General features: G+C 44.3%; 1 pseudogene; it reads left to right on the top strand.

Moving 5' to 3' along the window:
* Positions 1-6043: 6043 nt before the first annotated feature.
* On the top strand, positions 6044-6683 carry LOC147427078 (uncharacterized; annotated as a pseudogene).
* The last annotated feature ends 10605 nt before the right edge of the window (positions 6684-17288 follow it).

Below are 17288 nucleotides of genomic sequence, written 5' to 3'. Positions count from 1 at the left end.
AACTACGTCCACCACTTCTCCAAGCTTCCATTGGAGCAAGCAAGTGCTACTCGGACATTGAGAAGAAAGACCCTACTATCAACCTTGTTCCATTGACAAAAGCAAGGGCTACTTGGACATTGGGAAGTAAAGCCTTGAAATTGTCCCATGTTTTTCATTAAAACTTGGAGGTCCACCAATTGTCCAAGCTATACTCTAATATAGTTGGACCAACTGCTTGTAGTTCACCTTGAACCTTGGCCATTAAAACAAGGTCCACCACTTGTCCAAGCTACCCTCAAATAAAGCATGGGGGTTTTTGTTTCAAGATCCACCATTGCTCCATTTTTTTTTCATTAAAATAAGCAAGGGGCTACTTGGACATTGAGAAGCAATAGTTCACCTTGGACATTGGTCATTAAAACTAGGTCCACCACTTGTCCAACCTTTGCTCTCATTGAGAAAGGGCCTTTTGGTTTCAAGATCAATCACTTGTCCAGCGTTACTTGCATTGCAACAAGCAAGAGATACTTGGACATTGGGAACCAAGATCTTACACCACCTTGGACACTGGCCATCAAAACTAGGTCCACCACTTGTCCAACCTTTACTCTCATATATAAAAGGGATCCATGTTTTTTCAAGCTCCACCACTTGTCCAACCTTACTTCCGTTAAAAGAAGCAAGGGCTACTATGACATTGAGAACCAACGCCCTACAATAGTTCACCTTGTACATTAACTAGGTCCACCACTTGTCCAACCATACTCCCATTGAAAGAAGTAACAGGTACTTGCACATTGGGAATCAAGTACCTACAATACCACCTTGGAAACTAGACATTAAAACTAGGTCCATCACTTGTCCAAGATTTACTCTCATATAGAAAAAGGGACTATCTGTTTCAAGCTCCATCACTTGTCCAACCTTACTTCCAGCAGTAAAAGAAGCAAGGGATACTTGGACATTGAGAACCAAGGCCCTACATTAGTTTACCTTTTACATTAACTAGATCCACCACTTGTCCAACCATACTCCCATTGAAAGAAGAAAGAGGTACTTGCACATTGGGAATCAAGTACCTACAATACCACCTTGGAAACTAGACATTAAAACTAGGTCCATCACTTGTCCAAGCTTTACTCTCATATAGAAAAAGGGACTGTCGGTTTCAAGATCGACCACTTGTCCAAATTGAAAGAAGCAAGAGGTACTTGCACATTGGGAATCAAGTACCTACAATACCACCTTGGAAACTAGATATTAAAACTAGGTCCATCACTTGTCCAAGATTTACTCTCATATAGAAAAATGGACTGTCGGTTTCAAGCTCCACCACTTGTCCAACCTTACTTCCATTGAAAGAAGCAAGGGCTACTTGGACATTGGGAAGTAAGTTCCTACAATAGTTCACCTTTTACATTAACTAGGTCCACCACTTGTCCAACCATACTTCCATTGAAAGAGAAAGAGATACTTGCACATTGGGAATCAAGCTCCTACAATACCACCTTGGAAAGTGGACATTAAATCTAGGTCCATCACTTGTCCAAGCTTTACTTCCATTGAAATAAGCAAGTAATATTTGGACATTGGGAAGCAAGTTCCTACAATAGTTCACCTTGAACAATAGCCATTAGAACTAGGTCCACCATTTCTCCAAGCTTTGCCTCATATAGAAAGGGGCTTTTGGGTTCAAGATCCCCCCTTGCCCAACCTTACTTCCATTTGAAGAAGCAAGAGATACTTGGACATTGACAAGAAAGCTCCTAAAATAGCACCTTGCACACTGGCCATTACAACTAGGTCGACCACTTGTCCAAGCTATGATCTAATATAGCAATGTCTATAGAGTTATAGTATTCACAACCCTTGTGTAATGTGTAATGTAACTTATACATCTTTTTTCAAAGAGAATTTATCTATAACTATATTAATTTAACAAGGTGTTTCTTTTCAACTTACAGAAAGGACTTTGAATTTGGGGAGAAAGTGTATATGGTACTTGAAAATGAAATTGTTGGTATTGGTTGTGTGTGTAGAACAGATCCTGATTCCACTTGTGGTGGCACAAAGATAGGGCAAGGAAATGTATCTATACTAGTGGAGGAACGTTTCAAGGATGTGGTTCTCCCTTTTTCTACAATGGATACTACATCTCTTCAAAGTTCATTATGGAGTGTTGTTCGATGGCCTAAGCTTCTTTTGTAGAAATCCATAATGAATGCAAAGTTGGCACAGATGAAGATGGTCGGCCTATGGAACTGCAAAAAGCCCAGGCATAGTAGTTTGCAGGCAAATGACAGGAACATTGGGCAAGTATTTGATGCAATTAGGAGACAGGTGCACAGATATGGAGCACTCACTAGCAGGAGCTACAAGTATTTCTTGCTATCACACGTAACAGAATCAAATGGTGATATCACAAGGTTGGGAGTGGGACAAGGGGTGCTAGATACAGGTGCTATGGATTTTGTGATATGGGATGTTGGGCGGGATGTCTGCGCGACACTCTACTACCAGGATGTGTATGCCAAATGCGGCCCTTTGCAGGTCAAGTATTGTTTTTTTTAGCTTTGCTAGTAGGCGAAAGGTGCTATGATGTGTATGCCGAATCGGATATCAAGGTCAGCAAGCAGAGTCGAGGTCTTTGTGCAACTTCAGGGTGTTTACTATTTGGGCATCATTTCAAGCTCAAAACGATGGTCGACCATGGCAAACACTATTTAGGAGAGTCCTTTTGGTGATCGGGTTGGAATCTAGACCATTAGCACAACGAAGTTTGGGTATCAGGGTATGCAGAGCTTGTGAAAGTCGTGCCGAGCATCTTCTCGTGGGAGAGCGGCCCAAGTCAAATTAGCTAAAACAGAATTTTGTAAGGTGGTGGGCATGCAAGGGAAAAGCGACATCTGCATGGGAGAAGGAGGCACGCCTGTAAAGCGAGCAGGGCCGAGAGTGGAAAGGAGGGGGCAAATGGCCGGCAAAGCAAGGAGGGCACTGCAGTTCCCAGAGGAAAGGGCGCCATTTGTGGATTTTCATGCAGCGTGAGTAACCAAAGACAAGGAACGAGGGTTGCTTTTGTAGCATGATTGGCCATGATCGAGGGCTGGTGTAGAGCCACTGGGTGCAGGGGACGAGCTCTTGGGGGATGAGACCTGCAGATGGTCATGGAGAAGGAAAACTAGGCAAAGGGAGGGCAGGAGAGTGGGGTCGCCATCACGGGTGGCCGCCGCTACATGGAGGTGGAAGCCGCCAAGGGCTACAATTGAAAAGGGATGCGGGCAATGCTTCAAAGGGAGAGGATGTCCAGTAAAGGGGCCGCCATGAAGGCTTAGTGATAGGGGCCAGCATGAGAAGGACTGCAGGCCGTTGGGCAGCCGACAAAGAGGGGCGCCGTCTGAAGCTACAGATGGCCAAGTGTTGCACATGATGGAGTTTGTCTGCATTCGACAAGAGGAGTGCCAAAAGGGTGGCGATGTGGAGAACACTGAGGGGCTGAAGTTCAGAGCCGAAAGCTGCTTGCAAGCTGGAGGCTGCTCAAATGAGAGCTGGAACATAGAGCAGGGCCAAGACGGATAGCTAGGTGGAGAGGTACCATCAGTTGCACAGGTGCTGGTGGCATGAAAAGTTGGGGGTCGTCACCGGATTAAACACTACTAGTGCATGAGATAGCGCTACTGAAAGAAGAGAAGGTCCGAAGGCATGAACAGGGTTTTTTGATGTGGGAAGAAGGGGCTTGCAAGTAGGCAAAAGGCCACCAGGTGTTAAAAGGTAGTGTGTAAGAGCTGATGTAGAGAAGGGTCTGGGTACCAAGGGCCGCCTTCAACAAGGTGGGCCAAGACTTTGGAGGACTGCTAGAGGGAGTTTGTTGCTACCAAGGGGTGACAGTTGGAGAAATAGCTGGACAGCGAGAGCCAAGGGCCGCCAAGGATTGCATCAAAGCACGTAGTCGACATTAACCATCATAGTACCAAGTTTTTTTTGCTTTGAATAAGCAGATTTATGGTCTGGTTGGGTTATTATTTGTGTTGGATTTTCCATCAATCTTCTCGTCTTGTGCATCTCGCCCATGGTAACGTTGGCTCCGGGTCTGTGTGTGTGTGTGCAAAGAGGGAGGGAGAGAAATTGTACAGGCAAATTATGTGTGGTCGAGGCGTGTGTTGCCTCCCTGTGTGAGTGTGCTTTTAGAATTGGGATGAGTGTATGCATCGGTGGGTTATAAGTGTGGGATGGTGGGGTGTCGATAAGTGTTTGCGGTTATGGTCAAGTGTGTGTAGCCGTGATTGTTCGTAGGCGAGTTGGTGCATTGGAGATTGGCAGATAGTGTGCGTGTGTATGTAATTATGTGGCTAGGGGTGTGGGTTAATCCATGGGCTATAGAGAGGCAGTGTAGAGTGTGGTGGGTTTGTTCCCTCTTCCCCCTTTCCATCAGTGGTGCACCCATGGAGGAGCTATTGATTGCTCCTTGGTGAAGTCGAAGACGGTGTCACAGTTTGAAGAGCAAGATCTAGCGAGAATGGCATGGTGGGGTTTTTCGACTTTTATAGGTGTTTTCGTTCCTGGTTCGTGGAAAAGAAAAGGTATGGTACGAGGGTTTAGAGGCTGAAGAACACGTGATTGGAGCACATTGGAAGCATCATTCTGAAACCGATATGTGGCTAGCACGCAGTGGAGTGAAGTGAAGCAGATGATGGACAACCTAAAGCAAAGCCTTGACGATGATTTTCGAGCATTCCTGTGGGAGTGCAAGGCCATATGGAGCAAGTTGGTTAAGGTAACTGCTCTAGAGAATGCAGATTTTTTGAAGATGACCAAGTTTGTGGACTGCTTGCATGTAAAAGTGCGGGATAAAGTCGAGATAGATGGACCGTGCACGTACGAGGAGGCAGTAGCCTATGCGCAGAGTAGGACGAAGAAGGTTTTAAAGAAGCAACAGGCAAAGTAAGTTCTCGCGAGTCCATTGGTGCCAAGGCCAATCGCTAGGGAAGAGCTTCAGGTAATCCGACCCTTTGTTGATGCTAGGAAATATGACGTAGCTAAATAGATATTTAAGTAGATTACTTAATGGAGAGAGATAGATTCCACACACAAGAGATTATAGAGTAGAGAGAGAGAGAGTACACACGATATACGTGGTTCACCCAATGTGGGCTACGTCCACGGGAAAGTAGCCACTCAATGGCTTTAGTACTTCAAAACAAAAAGTAGTTTACAAAGGGATAATACCCTTAATAGAGCTCCCGTCTTGCTTCACTCACCACCTACACTCACCTTGTTGCATCAACTTCACACACTATAAAATGTGTGTAGAAACGGCCTCCTTTTATAGGCCAAAAGGGCTGCCCTTTCTCATGAGAGACAGCCATGTGTGGCCTCCCTTCTGTAAATAAGTCCAAATCAGACCCTCCAATCCGCCCATGTGTGGCCGCCCTTGAGAAGACAAGTCCGCTTTTGAATTCGTCCACCGGCCACTGGCCATTGACTTCTTACCACCAGCCACTGGCCATTGACTACCGAACCCGGTCAACCGACCTGTTGTTTTCCGACCACTTTTTGGTCGCGCCGTCCGGCCATAATATTCCAGTGAAAAAGAATATTCCGGTGAAGGAATATTTCCCTAAAGTTGCCCCTGAATTTTGCCCCTGAAATTTTTTATTTCCGGCGAGTGATTTTCCTTCACGCACGATGGCTTCTCCTCATAATAGGGGCCTTACAAATGTGCGTTTTTACCACAGAAAATTACAAGGGGTAAATCAGACTCCATACTTAACAATTGATGCACATGTGGTAGCAGCAGCTAGGCGTGATGACAGAGTAGAGACAATACCGTTTGGACCTATGAGGCCTCAGCAGACAGTTGCAGAGACGAGTCTACCGAGTACCGCCTGATGTGCTTGACCACGTGAATTCCGAAAAGCAAGAAGTGGAGAAGATAGCTGAAGTGCCAAATCCGGTGAGTTTTCTGGAGAAAGCCGAGGTGTATTCGAGCTATAGCAGTGCCTTGGATACGGACAACACATGGGAAATGGAGGTTGCTTTCTCAAGGTATCATACATATGATGTTATGCATGTCGATAAGGTGGTCAAAGAGAAACAGATTGCAGGTGAAGAGACATTTTGTGCGGACCAGGGGGTTGGGCAACCCTCTCTCTTGCCTTGTGATGGTAAGGCCATGTTGACTGAAGAAGAGTGCTTCGATGAAGCAGAATGGAGGTTAGATGATCCAGTGGTCGATGTAGATGACGAGTGGAAGGTTTTGGTTGCTAAAGCTATGGCAAGAATACAAGGTATGCAAGGCTTTCCGCCGCTTCTAGTGTTGTTTGAAGGGACTACAGGTGAAGATATGCCAGTGTTTGCTTTGGATGATCAGTTGCCACAGGTTGCCTTGCTTAAAGACAATGATGTTGTGGAGAGCTCTCTAGCCGTTGGCGGGGAGACATGTGATGCAAAGGCTTTCCAGAATGTGGGGTTGTGTTGGGCATGGAGATAGCTCATGCATGCAGATTTTTGAAGGGTTATGCTGTCAAGAGCTACATACATGGGTGGCTTACACGTTTACAAGTGCAACGTTGGAATGGTTTGTATCAGTTTTACAAACGGATGCTAATGATCAATGCCATATTTTTTATCTAGGTGGAGTTTACACTATGCTTGGGAGAGCCTATGGCTTTCCATTTGATCCCGGCGGGTGCTACAGCCCGTGAAAGTCTCTTTCTATCTATATAATGCTTATGTAAATAATATCTACCAGTTCTCTTCTTATGCAATGAGATATTATCTAAATAATGTTAGGGTTGAGCATCAATGCTCAACGACGGGGTGGGCAATGATGGCACAGTTGAAGATGGTCGGCCTATGGAAGTGAAAAAAGCCCAGGCATAGTAGTTTGCAGGAAAATGATGGGAACATTGGGTAGGTATTTGATGCTGTTAGGAGACAGGTGCAGAGAGATGGAGCACTCGCTAGTACACGTATTTCTTGCTATCACAGAGGTGACCGAATCAAATGGTGATATCACAAGGTTGGGAGCGGGACAAGGGGTGCTGGATACAGGTGCTATGAAGTTTGTGATATTGATGTTTGGTAGGATGTCATCACGACACTCTACTGCAAGGATGTGTATGCCAAATGCTGCCCTTTGCATGTCAAGTATTGTTTTTTTGAGCTTTGCTAGTAGGCAAAAGGTGCTATGATGTGCAACATCAGGGTCATTTACTATTTGGGCATCATTTTAAGCTCAAAACGATGGTCGACCATGGAAAACACTATTTAGGAGAGTCCTTTTGGTGATCGGGTTGGAATCTGGACCATTAGCACAATGAAGTTCGGGTATCAGGGTATACAGAGCTTGTGACAGTCGTGCCGAGCATCTTCTCGTTTGGAAAGCGGCCCAAGTCAAAAAGTTTTGCTAAAAACAAAATTTTGTAAGGTGGTGGGCATGCAAGGGAAAAGCACCATCTGCATGGGAGGAGGAGGCATGCCAGTAAAGCGAGAAGGGTTGAGAGTGGAAAGGAGGGGGCAAAGGGCCGGCTAAGCAAGGAGGGTGCTAGAGTTCCCAGAGGAAAGGGTGCCAGTTGTGGATTTTCATGCAGCGTGAGTAACCATACAAGGAACCTAGGGTAGTAAACAGGAGGGCTGCTTCTGTAGCATGATTGGCCATGATTGAGGGCTGGTGTAGAGCCACTCGGTACACGGGACAAGACCTACAAATGGGCATGCAGAAGGACAACTAAGCAAAGGGAAGGCAGGAGAGTGGGGTCACCATCACGGGTGGCCCAATACATGGAGCTGGAAGCCGCCAAGGGTTGCAATTGAAAAGGGATGCGGGCAATGCTTCAAAGGGAGAGGATGTCCAGTAAAGGGGCCGCCATGAGGGATTAGTGATAGGGGCGAGCATGAGAAGGACTGCAGGCCGTTGGGCAGCCGACAAAGAGGGGCGCCGTTTGAAGCTACAGATGGCCAAGTGTTGCACATGATGGAGTTTGTCTGCATTCAGCAAAGAGGAGTGCCAAAAAGGTGGCGATGTGGAGAACACTCAGGGACTGAAGTTGTAACATTTAATGGCCTAAAAACTTGTGTGTGACGGAAATTAGCATGAACATAGTGGGCATTTCATTAGAATAGATTCCTAATGAGAATTACAAGAGTGCTTGGGTGGAGAGAGCAACAAAAAGCATAACACCTAGTTAGATAGCATGAAAAATACTTTCAAGAGAGAGAAATTAAGCTATTGACAATAGTTGACCGGATTTGCATCGAGCCGGTCCCCCCTCCAAAAGGCTTTGTATTATGGTTTCTCCCATCAAGAGAGACATTCTACAATACAATTGTTTGTGTTCCTTCAATACTAGCTAGTGCAATGAAGATGAAAGCTTCATGCACTAAGCAAAACACTTAGCAAACACAATATTAATTATCCCCGATTCCAGACCCAAGACGTCACACACCTTCGAAGATGGTGAGAGCTAGCAGGGTATGAGAGTAGATTGAGAGGAAGAAGGAGTATCTTACGAGAAAGATGTACATCTCCTCACATAATCACTCATATTAGCATAGCTTAGCTTAGTAATTAACTTGGTAGAGGAGATGAGCATGCATTGAAGCTTGGCTCTTGGTTGGATTTGCATCCACATGCCAAAAGTGTGTTGATGTAGGCTTCTATCTCACAAGCTTGGAGTAGGTGATGAGCTCTCCATTAAAGCTTGGGAAGAGATAGACTTCTTTTCTTCACACATGAGGTTGTGTGAGTGTGTGTGTGATAATGCCTTGCAAAAATCAGCCCCCTCTCTCTCTTGGGCGAGCCCTCTTGCTATTTGCTCTTGCTCTACCTTCATTGGACCTCCCTAGGTCAAGCCAATGACTATTAAGCAGCATAAGTGATAGCCTTCTGACATGTGTCCCCCTTTCCCCTTTTGTGAGAGCTGTAGGTAAGTTAATAATTCAACTAAACTCTCATTGGACCTGTCACAAAGTGATGGCGTGGCGGACAGCAAAAACCCTAATTTCTGCCATAAACCCTAATTTCCGAAAATCGCGGAAGGCTATAAAATAAAATTAAAAAAATAAAAAAAACAAAAAAAAAGGAAAATGATGAGCGACGCAAATTTTGCTTTTTTTTAATTAAAAAAAGAGAAAAAGACTCTCTAAGAGAGAGAGAGAGAGAGAGAGAGAGAGAGAGAGAGAGAGAGAGAGAGAGAGAGAGAGAGAACTGATGCTTTTTAATTTAAAAGCTTTTGGGGCTCTGCTTTTGGGCATCCCTTGTAACCTTTAAATTAGTGGTGAGGGCCTCATTTCTCAGAGCACCTAGACGCAGAGTCTGAGAGTGAAACCCTAACCGCTCTCTTGTACTTTGATTTGATTAATATATAAAAAAATACCGAAAGTGGCGCCAGTCTTTGGGGCCAATATCTCTAGGCACGGAACTCCGCCGGGCCAGTGTACATCGCGGTTTGCGATGTGTGATTTGTTTTGAAGTGGTTATTTGGTGCTGTCGCGGTTGATTCTTGACTTGGAGTGTCCAAGTCTGTTACAGTGGTATCAGAGCACGACCGATTTCTCTTCTACGGGAAATCCGATCCCCGATTTTTTTTTTCGTGGCACCTATGGCTTCAGGCAATGATCAGTCGACTCCCTTTGTATTTGGAGATGCGAGCTGGGATCACAACGAAGATTCAGATAGAGAGTATGGCCCGCCTCGGCCTGGCCTACTCAGGTGGAGCAAAGAGAGATGGAGCGTCGTCAAATAATCGCCGATGCAACAAAGATGATGCTCAATTTTTCCAAGGACCCAAAGATGGCAAAATATATGAACCAGACCTCTTTGGAAGAGGTACAGATGGAGTGGCAGAGAACCACAACACCACTCCCGAAACCCGCTCTCAAGAAACCTTCTGCCTCCAAGAAAATATACGGAGAAGGAACTGGAGAACGTGGTTGATGCACGGATTGCTCAGCTTTTTGATGCGCAAAAGAAAGCCAAAAAGCAGAAGAAAGGCATTGACATCCTGGGATATTTGGGTCGTCGGTCGACATTTGACAAGGCAAAGAAATTGAAGAAGTGCGTCAAGTTTGAAGACCTACCCAGTTCTTCTTCTTCTTCTTCTTCTTCTGACAGTTCTTCTAGCTCCTCGGATTCGAGCGAAGAAGACAGAAAAAGCAAGAAACAAAGCTTCGAAAAGGGCAAGAAAAAGGCAAAGAAGGCTACATCTCGCCCAGAGACTCACAGTTCTACGGAGGACTCGTCTACAGACAGCTCAGATTCCGATGACGGAAAGTTTTATGCGAACAAGAAGAATTTTTACAAAGCCAATCAATATGACTTTCTCGAAGATGAAAGCAAGAAAGTCCAAGAGTTTAAGGAAGGTGGCCACTCGATCAAGTTTGATACTTTTCAGGATACTCAGATGCTTCGAAGGCTTTGTCTTTTATACAGCAGTTTGACATCGCTTTCGCGGGAGGACGCTATTCAGAGCACTCCAAGATTCGGAGAGCTGCCTCTTATTTTAAGGGGAATGCTCGCACTTGGTGGTCCACGCTTCTATTAAACAAGACTGTGCCAGTTAAATGGCTGAAATTTGAAAATCTTTTTATTTCTTCTTGGTTGACTCAAGAGTTTGAGCGAGATATATGAGCTGCTTGTAACCATCTCCGGATGACCAAGAGCGATACAATGAATTCTTACTGTGAAAGATTCTGGAACTCTTTTCTACCCGCCTCTTCATTCAAGAAGATCTCGTTCAGAGAACAGATTGAGCAGTTTACCTTGGGTCTACCTACAGAGATCCGAGATCACAGCTTGGAACAGAAGTCAGCTTCTATTCAGAAGTTGATGAGTCATGCGAGGCGGGGCTTTGCCATTCACTCTGGCAGTCTGACCTACCCCACAGATGAGGCCATGACACAAAGAGCCGAACAGACTTATGGGAATGAAAGTAGAAAGAAAAAGAGCAACCCAGAGAAAAAAAGATGCACGACCCAAGCTTACTCCTGAGGAGAGAGCTCGCTTCATCAGAGAGGGGAAGTGCTTTGGATGCGGGGAACATGGACATATCTCCGCGAAGTGCCCTAAAAAGGCACAGAAAGAAAAAAATGATAAAGATGACCACAGGTCTGAGAGTTAGAGAGCAAGTGAGGAATGTGGCAGAAAAGGCAGATAGAAAAGCAGAACTGGTACCACATGGCGTGGGACTTGCACCGAATCAAATGAATGAAAGTACAAACTTTGTCGCTTTTTGAGGCAAAGTGAAGGACCAGGAAGCTCTTTTGAAGGAGCCAAGGCCAACTTCTTTTCACTTGGAATTGGCGGCTCGATTTGGAATTACGCCCGATAGACTGACGCCAAAGGCGGAGGTAGTTCGACTGGCACCCGGATGGGATGTTGCCATTACACCGAGCATTGGCAAACTTCATTTGCAATGACAGGGGTGTTCAGGGCACGCTAGTGACGTTCTACTCAGGATCCCTTGGTACCACAAGAACTATACCGTGGTTGACTACCGGGCCGAGAAAGCGACTTTGATAAACGAAGGGCTTAGCGATTGTACTTGATGAACTTCAGTTTCTTACTCATTCTTTTGGAATAGAATTGAACGATGGATAAAGGTTGAATATGTTTTGACCTGATCAAAAGAACACAAAGATTTTTCTCCACACTCATGCCGATTGCTTTTCAGAGGGCCTGAAGATCAAACCATTGATCTAATACCTCGAAGCACGCCACCGAATCGGCCACCTTACCGTGTGAGCCGAGTACAGAATGAAAAGATTATGAACCCAGTGAAAGACCTCTTGGAAAAGGGTCTTGTCCAACCTAGTACTTCACCGTATTGCTCTCCAGTGTTGTTGGTTTTGAAGAAAGACGGATCTTGGAGAATGTGCATCGATTATAGCACTCTCAACGAAATCACCATCAAGAACAGATTTCCGATTCCTAGGATCGATGATATACTCGACAAGTTACAGGGATCCTCGTGCTTTAGCAGGATTGACTTGAAGAGTGGATATCATCAGATCAGGATAGCGCCAGGAGATGTCTACAAGACTGCTTTTCGAACGACTTTTGGGTTATTTGAGTTTTTGGTGATGCCTTTTGGCTTAACCAATACTCCTGCGACATTTAACCGGATGATGGACAGGATTTTTCGAGAGTACAGGCTATTTGTTGGCACTTTCTTTGACGACATCATTGTTTTCTCCAAGAATGAGGCAGAACACAGAGATCATCTGCTTCAAGTCTTTCAGGCATTACGAGATCACATGTTAGTGATTAATGCAAAAAGAAAAGTGAATTTTTTCTTCCAGAGATACAGTTTTTTGGGACACATTGTGTTAGCAGCAGAGCAGGAGTGCAAATGGAGCCGGCCAAGATAGAGACTATCCGTGATTGGCCCAATTTGAGGAATGTCCATGAAGTTAGAAGCTTCTTGGGACTGTGTTCGTACTATAGGCGGTTCATACGAAAGTGTGCAGAGGTTGCTTCCCCTTTGCATACCTTGACTCAGAAAGGAGTACCTTTTTCGTGGGGACCCACAGAGGTGACTGCCTTTCGGACATTGAACATTGGCACGCAGTTGCAGTTCTCGTCATCGTTCCAGTTGCAGACTGACGGGCAATCTGAGATTGTCAATTCAGTGATTTTAGATTTATTGAAGTCTTGTATCTCGGATCAGAAGACTCAATGGGAAAAGAACTTACCTTTGGTGGAATTTGCCTATAGTAACACGATACACTCTTCGACGGGGAAGACGCCATGTGAGATTGTTGAAAGTGCTGCGAAGGTTCCATCCTTCCTGAGCACGAAAGATTAGATATTGGAAGCGGATGAATATTCGCGAGATTTGGATACGGCTTTTGCCAAGGTTCGCGAGACTTTGCAGAAATCTCAAGAACGACAGAAAAAGGCAGCGGATCGCCATCGTCGCGACTTGAAACTGAAGGAGGATGATTGGGTGCTCTTACTTTTGAGAAGGCACGCCTAAGAAAGAAAAAGGGAAAGGAGAGGCTTTTTCCAAAGCTTAGTATGTGATACTACGGACCTTTCCAGATTACTGAAAAGATGAATGATTTCTCCTTCCGATTGAAACTGCCAGATACTTGGAGGATTCACAATGCATTGCATGTGAGTCTCTTGAACCCTGTTAAGGGTGATGTGCCTGATGAGCAACCCGCAGTGGAAGAAAACGAGGAGATCCTTGTTCCTGAACAGATTTTGGCACATAATGATACGAAGAAAGGTAAAGTCCGAAGGCGGTTCTTGGTTTAGTTCAAGAACTTTCCTGCATTTGATGCGAAGTGGATGGAGGAGGAGGACCTAGCAGATACTCCTCGGATTGTGAAACTTTACCTCGATGTTTTGGTTTAGCATAGTCTACTCCAAATGGAACCCAGAAACTCAGCTTGGCCGAAGATCTGGTGCAGTGGGATGCACAAGAGGGGAGTTACGCCGCTCCTTTGTCAACAGATGCCTCGATTTTGATACTAAAGTCACTGATATCTCTTTGAGCTTCAGGGATACTGAGAGCTGACAGTATTCTGCTTGATGACTTTATGAAATGGAATTCCTGATTATGATACTGATTTGTTCTTGACTTCTTGTGAGTGCAGGAACTGATAGACGAAATGACTACAGCATTTTGGTCTGATTGATCTCGAATAGACATGGTTGCAATAGGGGTTAGTCAATCGGACATCGATGAGGTCCCGATTGGACCTAGATGTGATTGCTAGCTACATTGCCGATAAATCATGGTCTAAGATCCGAATGAATGTTGGATGTCCTGTGATGTCGTGTGATGTGACTGTCGAATTTGTACATGTGCTAGATGTGTGTTCCTAGTACGTAGGTACTAACAGTCAGTGTCTGCTAAGACGGTTTATGGCTTTTGTCGGTTTTCCAGGCGTAATCGTGGTCGATTACAATGCTTTCAAGAGGGGGGTATGTCACAAAGTGATGGCGTGGCGGACAGCAGAAACCCTAAACTTCTTGCAAACCCTAATTTTTGCCAGAAACCCTAATTTCCGAAAATCGCGAAAGGCTATAAATTTAATTTATTTATTTAATTTTATTTTTGGAAAATGATGAGCGACGCGAATTTTGCTTTTTTTAATTAAAAAAAGAGAAAAAGACTCTAAGAGAGAGAGAGAACTGATGCTTTTTAATTTAAAAGCTTTTGGGGCTCTGCTTTTGGGCATCCCTTGCAACCTTTAAATTAGTGGTGAGGGCCTCACTTCTCAGAGCATCTAGACGCAGAGTCTGAGAGTGAAACCCTAACCGCTCTCTTGTACTTTGATTTGATTAATATAAAAAGAAATACCGAAAGGGGCGCCAGTCTTTGGGGCCAATATCTCTAGGCACGGAACTCCGTCAGGCCAGTGCACATCTATTGTGATCTGTGATTTGTTTTGAAGTGGTTATTTGGTGCTGTCATGGTTGATTCTTGACTTGGAGTGTCTAAGTCTGTTACAGGACCCCTTTGCCTCCTGGCCAATAGGAATCAGGCAAGCCATTAGGCTGTTGAATGCTCATTGGACCCCTTGGGAGATTGTCCAATAGTCTTCTAGAGGACTTAATTCTCATTGGTTCTTTTATTAAGTGTTTTTAAATTAATTAAACTAGATTTACTCTAGCCTAATTCTCATTGGTCCACCTCCAAGGCCATCCAATAGGAATTGGGTACACCTTGTGGGCATCTGGCCTAGGGAGCTGACATGTGTCCCTCATTCCCTTTGTGTAAAGGGAGCTTGTGTGTGTGTGTGTGTGTGTGTGTGTGTGTGTGTGTGTGGATTTCTCTCTCATCCCCTACATGCAAGGCTCGCCCCCTCCCAAGTAGGGATTGCAAAGACTTTTTTGTACACACACAAAGCATCCAGTTCCCTTAAGGTTGACCTTTGGACACAACCTTTGAATTTTGGAACCTTAGCATTTTGGAAATCTTAATGGGCTGAACCTTAGGGTCTTTTTAGCCCATTGTTGCACATGGCTCTTTTGCAGATTGCCCCCCCTTTGGATCGCTATTTTCCCTCCTTGGGATCCCTACTCTGGCTGGTCTGCTAGCTTAACCAATATTCTAGATTTTTCTCCCCTGGCACTTCCCCATATTAAATGATCAATTTAACATGAGAAAATCATTTAGGAGAATTAGATATTGATTATTATGACATTACTTCTCTCTTGAAATCATAGTCGTCCTCGACTATGGTGTAGAGAAGATAAAGCATATTCATGAGTCCTTTTCTTAGCGGGTAGAGGATCCCTATGTTACCCTACGACATCATTCCACAATGGATGACTAGTCCATTTGGAGCTTGAGAGCCTAAGGCTGCCACAAGCATGTCTGCACATTAGTCCTATCAGACTTCCATAGTAGGTGACAAGCTCTACTTTGTGTTTGGGAGACGTTGTCTCCGCAAACTTGATCTAAGCATGCATACTACTTCATTTTTGTGCACAATAAAGAAAAAGAGAGTCTTATAAGACAAAAAACTTTGTTCATTTTTAACATTTTGTACATTTGCTTACTCTTGGGAACCATTGTAAGCATTGACAAGGTTTAGGTTATCCTTTAATTGTATGCCTTGCATCCATCTAGCATCTTCAAAAGGATAATTCTTAAACTTAATAAGATATCATCCGGATAGTCTTACCGCCTCTTAATACCTTGTCTTCATGTCGGAGAATGGACTCGGGCTAAGCACCTCCTCTTGGTCCTCGATCTCCGGTGGGTCTTCAATGGTTGGTTCTTGAGGTGGCTCTCCTTTGTAAGGCTTTAATAGGCTCACATGGAAAGCATTGTGTATGAGACAATGATTGGGCAACTTGAGTTGATAGGCCATCTCATTGATTGGCCTAAGAATCTGGAAGGGACCATAGTACCTTTTTTGCTAGTTTAGCATAGTACTTTTGGTGGCCCGTAGGATTCTTACCCGTCGTGTGCCTTAATCGAGCCTTGGGAAACTTTAATAAGACCCAATCATTTTCTTTAAAGGCTTGGGCTCTTCTGTGCTTGCCAGCAACAGCCTTTTGCCTTTGCTGTGAGATAGAGATAGCATCCTTAATCTTTTGAAAAGATTCTTGTAGGTCTCGGCTATACTCATCTGCAGTGAAGATCTTCCCATGTACCTTAAGTAGCAAGGGACTTTTTGATCTTCCCTCTATTACCTCGAAAGGTTCTTTTCCCATGGAAGTATGTACAGTGTTATTGTAAGCATACTCCACTAAGGGTAAGTACTTCTCCCATTGGGATCTTTGATCTACTTCTGTTACATAGGCTTTTAGTAGATCGAGAATTGTTAGGTTAGCTATTTCACTTTGGCCATCCGTTTGTGGATGATAGGCCGAAGAGAAGTTTAGCCTTGTCCCTAAATTCTCAAAGAGACCCTTCTAGAAATTACTGGTCATTCTAGGATCTCTATCCGACACTATGGACATTCGCAAGCCATGGTACTTGAAAATTTGTGAAATGAAGAGGGTTGCCATTTGATGGGCATTGATAGTATTTTTGACAGGTATAAAATGAGCTTGTTTACTGAACCTGTCTACTATCGTCCATATTCCCGTATTCCCATGGATAGACTAAGGCAATCCAAAGATAAAATCCATGGATATGCTCTCCCATGGTGAATTAGGGATTGGCAAGGGTTGAAGCAATCCAAGTTGCTTCTCTCTATCAAATTTTGTCTTTTGGCATACCACACATTTAGAAACATACTCTTGTATGTTCACTTTCATGGTAGGCCAATAGAAATATGTTTCAATTCCCTTTATGGTAGACTGAATCCCTCTATGCCCCGCATAAGGTGGAGCATGTGATTCATACATTACTTTCTCACGTAGTGAGTTAGTAACACATAGTCTATTCCGTAGAGAAGATAACCATCTTGTAAAGTAAATAGTTCTTCTTTCTTACCTAATGCAAGGGCTGAAATCACATCTCTAAAATCGGGATAAATAGCATACTCATCTATCATTGAAGATAGATCATTGTGAGTTGCTATGGAAACCTCATTCACTCTCGGCCGTCTTGAGAGTGCATCAGCTACTTGATTATGCTTGCCAACAATGTGAGCAATATGAAAATGAAATTTTTCCCACCTCATTTAATTGTTGGAGAGCTTGGTCTGCGTCATGAAGTACTTAAGACTTTGGCGATCCATTCGCAGAATGAAAGGAGTTTCCAATAAATAGTGCTTCCATGAGTCTAAGGCATGTAGAACTGCAAGGAGTTCCTTTTCATATATGCCTAGAGCTTTCTCAACAGGGTCGAGACTTCGACTCTCATAGCCTATGGCGTGCCCTTCTTGGAGCAAAACTG

Source organism: Adiantum capillus-veneris, chromosome 24, assembly GCF_014529385.1.
Source record: "Adiantum capillus-veneris isolate H3 chromosome 24, ASM1452938v2, whole genome shotgun sequence".
NCBI lineage: Eukaryota > Viridiplantae > Streptophyta > Polypodiopsida > Polypodiales > Pteridaceae > Adiantum > Adiantum capillus-veneris.
This window is presented reverse-complemented; position numbering and strand designations above follow the sequence as displayed.